Source organism: Amblyomma mixtum, chromosome 8 (genome assembly GCF_055824585.1).
Source record: "Amblyomma mixtum isolate Tamu chromosome 8, ASM5582458v1, whole genome shotgun sequence".
NCBI lineage: Eukaryota > Metazoa > Arthropoda > Arachnida > Ixodida > Ixodidae > Amblyomma > Amblyomma mixtum.
In genome coordinates, this window is record NC_143019.1 from 75,660,873 (window position 1) to 75,667,419 (window position 6,547).

At 44.1% G+C, this 6,547-nt stretch overlaps 1 long non-coding RNA gene across 1 annotated transcript; it reads left to right on the plus strand.

Moving 5' to 3' along the window:
• Positions 1-2,514: 2,514 nt before the first annotated feature.
• On the plus strand, positions 2,515-4,654 carry LOC149333051 (uncharacterized). The gene is made up of 2 exons (XR_016284926.1): positions 2,515-2,690; positions 4,470-4,654. It is a non-coding gene; the product is annotated as an uncharacterized LOC149333051 (long non-coding RNA).
• The last annotated feature ends 1,893 nt before the right edge of the window (positions 4,655-6,547 follow it).

Consider the following 6,547-nt stretch of genomic DNA (forward strand, 5'->3'; position numbering starts at 1 on the left):
CGCACGCGCTATGTCTACCTGTGTTTACAGCGTCTCCAGTTTTATTTGGAGTGTTTTCTCAGTCTGCTGCTTTGCGCATGCCGCAGTACACTGAGCCAAGGCAATCCACTACGGGAAATTTTGTTATCCGTTGGACGCCATCTTGTCAGTTGGCCGTTCAACTGGGACCCGACCCCCGATCTCAGTCGAAGTCAACTGCCGTTGAGATTTGAACGGCAGTTAGCGCTGCCGTGTAACACTGCTAACTGCCGTTCAGTTGAACTGACGGTCAACTGAACTGCCGTTGAAAACGCCCGTGTAACAGGGGTATGAGTGCTCAACTTTCCGCTAAGATATCTTTTTCCCATTTTCCGCAAAGCTTTGTCGACGCGAGTGGCGATCGGTTCGACGGGATTTTGAAGCAGCCGTGTAGCACGCATTGGGCATGGCAAGGAAAATACTAGCGATAACGTCAAGGGGAGCGATTAGAGTATTACAGAACAAACTGGTGTCATCCATATCTTAGCACTAACAAAATGCGGAAAAATGAGCTTAGGGTGGCCAAGTAACGAGCCGAACAAAGGTCGGCGTTTAGAGTGGCAGAGTGGACTCCAAGGGCAGCGAGTCACAGTCAAAGCTTATGGAATGTCTGATGAGCAGATGTGACAAAAAACAAGGGTAGCCTGACCTTGCCCGAATGAATTCAACAACAGCTAATCGGTGGTCGATGGGAGGGTTCTTTGTCTTGTAAAATTGATCACGGATGACGATGATGACAATCCCCGTCTTCAACTTTGGAGTGAAAAGCGACCCTCAGATCAGGCGATTCGGTTCTTATAGCCGTTGCAGCCTTCTGCTTCTCCTTAAATAACTACAACATGTTGTTGTGTGCTGCAATGGAGTACAGCGCTCACAAATCCCCCCCCCCTAAAAAAAAAAAAATCCGACCCAATCCGTGCAATTATGCATGCAAAACAGTATATACCAGCGATCTAATTTTTCCAATGAAGTATGCTAACTGCTGTTCCCTGGTAGAGGGCATTTGTTGCCGAGTTTTGTGTGTTCATGACGAAGAGCACTAGATGAAGCTGAAAAGTGTTTTCTTTCATTCTAGGCAAGAGAAATCGAAGAAACATCACGAGATGCACCTGGTCATCACACCAGGAAAAAGTTTGGCGCCCTTGGTCACTCTAGTCAGGTCGTAATCACCTCGATTTAACCGTACATGGAAGATACCTCAGAACGCCGTCGTTTTTTGAAAAATTCAGGCAAAGATAACGCCCTAACACAATGACTGCCTGTGTTTTCACAAAAACAAGCACTTAAGCCTCAACAAGTAATTAGAATTTTAAGAGGTTTGTTAGGAAATTAACGGTGATAATTCCATCACACTATACGGCCGCTTGGCCGAATAACTTGCATACAGAAACCGCTGTGGTGTACCGCTAATCATTTCTTAATATAAATTGTGAAACCGCACCTTCACAACATCATTTATGTGTGCAAAAAACTCATGAAACCTATTTGTCCAAAACGGAAATTGCCGTTTGACTAGCTACATATTTGATAGAGAAGGCGCGCCGTTACCTTTGATAACCAGCTGAAATGTTCCCGTAATCCACCCTGTCCTAAAGCAACAAACATGTAAAATGACGTGATTATGTGCCACAACGGGCAGCTAGTATAGGCATTCAAGAAGAGAAGACCGCTCACGCATGGGGTGCCGAATCTGCGGAACAAGCAGATGCTAAATCTGCGAGCGAATGCAAACGTCAAGCTGCGCATCGTATCAATCTCTAGGAAAGGCGATTGGGACCTTTGTGATGTATCTGACGTGATGTATGGTCGAATTCATTGCGCAGTCTCCAGCACAAGGAGCAGAGAGCTAGCGATTTTCGAAATTCGCTTTAACAATCACTTCGAATATAACAGGTCTCAATCAAGCCTCTCTCTCTTTCAGTAGATAGGACGAAATATTTATTCGGTTCAGTTTACATAATACGTCCTACAGAGTGATCCGAAAACACGACGCAGCAGGGGTATCGTTAGTTATATTTATTTTGATAAAGATACACGCGAAGCGCCTGCGCGCCCAGCACGCACCGCGACGGGCGTCGAAAAGTGGCATGAACCTCCATGCTCCTGGTGCTGGCTGGCTCTCCCTCGGGAGCCGACTGAAAAAAATGTCAAGCCGTGAACAAGAGATGGTCGGGGAGCTGCAAGGATTCCAAGAAAATTTAGGGGAGGAGAGCTTCAAGCCATGAAGAAAAAAGAGTCCCCGACAGCCCCCGCGGTCCTCCCATTGTTGTAAACCGGACCCCGCTTCTGACGCGCGCGCGAGCGCCCGTGCGCAGGTGCCGATATCTGACATGCACAGATATGCACAGATATCTGCTAAGGAAGGCATTGGTGGCGCCACCCTTGACTGTCGTCTGTTGCACAGAGCTAGAAGCCGGACTCTGCAGTGTGCTACGCACTTTCGTGCCGGGCGAGCAATTTCCGGTTATACCCGTTGTTGCATCCACTTGTTTTCCCTTTGAAATCATTGTACAGCGCCACACTTGTGCGTTTTGAGGAAGAAGACACTTTTGACGTCGTTAAAATGACCTGCGCCAAGCATGCATGGGATGATGAGCCATCGGAAGGATCCAGGGTGCAAGTGAGCGGGAAATACCAAGGTTTCTGTGAACCTGCAATCATCAATATTTCAGGTAAGCGTGAACAACCATTTACTGTTTTTCCCGTATTGCTTTGTTGGCTACCTTTGTCAGTGCCGTCGGCAGTTTTCGATGATAGGGCTATAAATTAAGCTAAATGGTATCATAATGCATGATTTATTTCTATGTGCAGTCGAAGAGTAATCTCTCATTTTTCAGTAGCGAAATTTTTACCGCCACCGAGTTGCGTTCCTGCCAGCGGTAGTTCAAGTGCATGATATGAATTGTGTAACGCAAAAAACATAGACTAACCTCGCTAAGCACATTGCGGGGCTAGTTAGGGATGTTTTTTCTAAGTAACGAGACGTAGACAACAACCTGTCATGGTTTCTGTCATATGCACGTGTCAGTAACTGAACCCTTTTCATTGTCGTAAGTAATAGTGCTAATTCTATTTTAACACGGGATCAGCATTGCTGCGTTCTGCGTATCCAATTAGGCTACAATGGCCCCATTACATTTGACACAAGGCTTGCGCTCTACAGCTAAGCAGGAGCAGTGGAATGAAGAGCTGGTACGCGTTTTATTTCGGGTGGTTAGTGCGAACGAACGTGTTTCAGAAACAATTGGCGTATACCTGTTTCCGCTCGTGGTTGTGCCAGGAAACTTTAATGGTAAAGCCCGAAAAAAAAAAGCATGAGGCTAAGCTTTTAAAGGGGCATCGCGATGATTTGCTCTGTACCAGTTAATATTATTAAATAGATTCATCATGCGTTCCAGAGACCAGAGCAAAAAGAATTATTAAAATCGGAGCATGCAAGCGAAAGTTATTCCACTCTGAAAAATCGAAATGAAAAGCTCAGAAGAAAACGCATTTCACTCTCCCATTTCACTCACCCAGTGCCGAGATTGGGCGCTACAAATCAGAACCGCGCCTAGCGCCCACGCAGCGGAAGCGTGCATGCAGTTGTTGCTTTGTCGGGGCTGTAGACAGCCGCGCATTTTGACGGCGTCTTCCCCCCGTGTACGCGACGCCCTAGTAAGGGCAGGGGTGACTAACGACAAAGGAAGCTCCCCGAAGTTTCTTTTTTAGTCGGACTGTAAGGCTGTCAGCGGTAGCCCCCCCCCCCCCCCCCCCCAAACTCGACTCCCGTCTCCTGTCCGGCCTTTCTCTTCACGTTTTGGGCAAGGTGTATCGACTGGCTTTTTTTTTCGCTTGGTATGGTCACGGCCGGTCTCGACGCGCGCGCTTGCTGGTCTGAGCCAACGTTTTTTGAACAGCGCTGGCCGCCAGGAAGGTTTGAAATGGAATGGAAATTGTCACCCCTAGCTGTATTCTTGTTAGTTTTCGTTTGCTTTCCCTGCTTCTTTCCAGTTTTTGTGGCATGCGAAAAAGCTTACAGTACTCAGAGACATAATATTTTGGATCCATTCACAAGTATGAAGGAACAATATGCAAACTGGACGCCCAATCAATGAGAAAGGCAGCACTCTATCTAGATGCCACCTCATTTCCGCTGCCGCAAATGGCCGCCGCGTTGCGACACCATCGGCTCGAAACAAGCATTTCTAGCGAAGATTAAAATATCAAATATTATGATTTCGGTGATCTCATTGCGCGTTCAGGACTCACAATGTCCCTTACTCTGCATACAAAGATTAAAGAACCCATGCTTTATGTACGTCGCAGGGCACCTTTAATATCCCACAATGGATTTTACGGTAGGGTTTCTCGGATTCAGTGCATAATTCTTCAACTTATGCTACTGTGGCCATGTGCACAAGTTCTGCGCAGATTTATATCATGATCGCTCTAAATTATCTCCCACGCAGCCTACACAACGGCCCTGCCGACCAAGAAGGGGCGGGAGCTCTCCGGAAAGCTGCTGTTGCTGGCCGTGGGCACTAAACTCAGCGAAATAAGGAGCGAGAAAGAAAAGCATCGACGATAAGAAGCATACAGAACTATAGAACCACAAGAGCATTAAATGTACCCCAATAAAATTTCCTGCGCAATTTCTGTGTGGTAATTGTGTTACTTGTGTTACCTATGCTATATGATTATCAGGAGCTTTAGAGCAGCATAAAACCGAGTGGTTTTTCAATTTAAAGCAGCACTTAGAGATGTATTGGATGACATTTTTAACGTTTACAGATTTTTATTTTACAAAGTGCGAGAGATATGTCGGTTTGGACAGTGAAGGTGGACCGTACAGCAAGACGGGAATTATGTACGTAATAGAGCTCAATAATCTGAAAAATGATTAATTATATTTAACTAATCAGGTTTCATAATTTTGATTTTGGGGCGTAAGTCTGTATCGCGAAAATGAAGGCCGTCAGTAAAAAAAGAACCTTAGCTTTTAAATTTTCGTAATCGTTAATGTGGTTCGAAATACTGAACATACACACTTGCAAGCTCAGTGAATTGCCTTGTCCGCTTCGGATATTCATAAACGCGTCGCTGCGCGTCGTATCGTCGCCGAATTCAAAGAAACTTTTTCTACATCACAAAATACACAAACGGTGTCCGTGTTTGTGTGACACGGACACCGTCACACAGTGACCGACAGTTTTATGCATTTTCAATGCGGGTAAACCAACTCAGCGAGCTTTGAAATGCGCAAAATCTAGCGCTCGATATTTCAAACCCCTATACCAATTAAAAAAAAGTTAGAAACTGGGCTCACCTTTTCCGATGACGGCCTTTAATTTGGCAACATAATATTGCCCCTTAGAATCAAAATGAAATGTTCATTAGTTAAAGTTAGTTAATTAATCGTCTATTAAATCAGGCTTATCGCTTACATAATGTTAACCATCCTGTATAACCCCCCTACACAGCACCAATGTTCTCTCAAAGTTTTAAAATAAAAATCTGCGTCAAAAATTTAAGCTGTATTACATATCTGAAGTAGTAGCGGTAAGGACGTACTGCACAGTCGCTTACGTCTGCATGTGGCGATAACGGCATATGTATGACAGCATTCTGCAATGGTTGCAACTAATTTCATTACATCTTTTGTTTGGCCACCCTCCATCACTGTTTGGAGACGCCACGCCCCAGGCTCACTCTTTATTGGCTAATGTGATAGAAGGCCGCGTCACTGTTGCAGGCATTCACTGAGAGCGAGCAGTACAGAACTCGAATGAGAATAGTTAAGTAATTAATAGCTTAATGGAAGTCTGCTCCACCTTAGGGGAAATTTCCCCTCAACATTTAACCAAAAGTATATAAGGTTATGTGCAGATCTGTCAGTATATGTTCATATATAGAACTAGCTCCATATATAAGCTCCAGCCAAATATGGACATATACAGATTTATCTATATTTGGCCATATATGGCCCATATAAGTATATTCATCCATATATGACTGTTCGCAGATATGGCTATATACGGATTTGGCCGTATCTGGGTATATAAAGACCATATATAGAAATACCATATATGGGCTCCATCAGATATGGTCATATAAGGATAGAACATATCTGGCTATATAAGGACCATATATACATATATTTCCATATATGAGTTCAATCATGATATGGATATATAGGGAATGGGGCATATCAGGCCATATATGCCAGATATATCCATATATGAGTTAAATCATGATATGGATATATAGGGAATTGGGCATATCAGGCCATATATGCCAGATATATCCTTATATGAGTTCCATCATGATATGAATATATAGGGAATTGGGCATATCAGGCCATATATGCCAGATATATTCATATATTGTCATATATGAGTTCAGTCATGATATGGATATATAGGGAATTGGGCATATCAGGACATATACGACCATATATACATATATTTCCTTATATGAGTTCCATTCAGATAATGGTATATAGGGAATTGGGCATATCAGGCTATATACGCCCGTATATTCATATAAG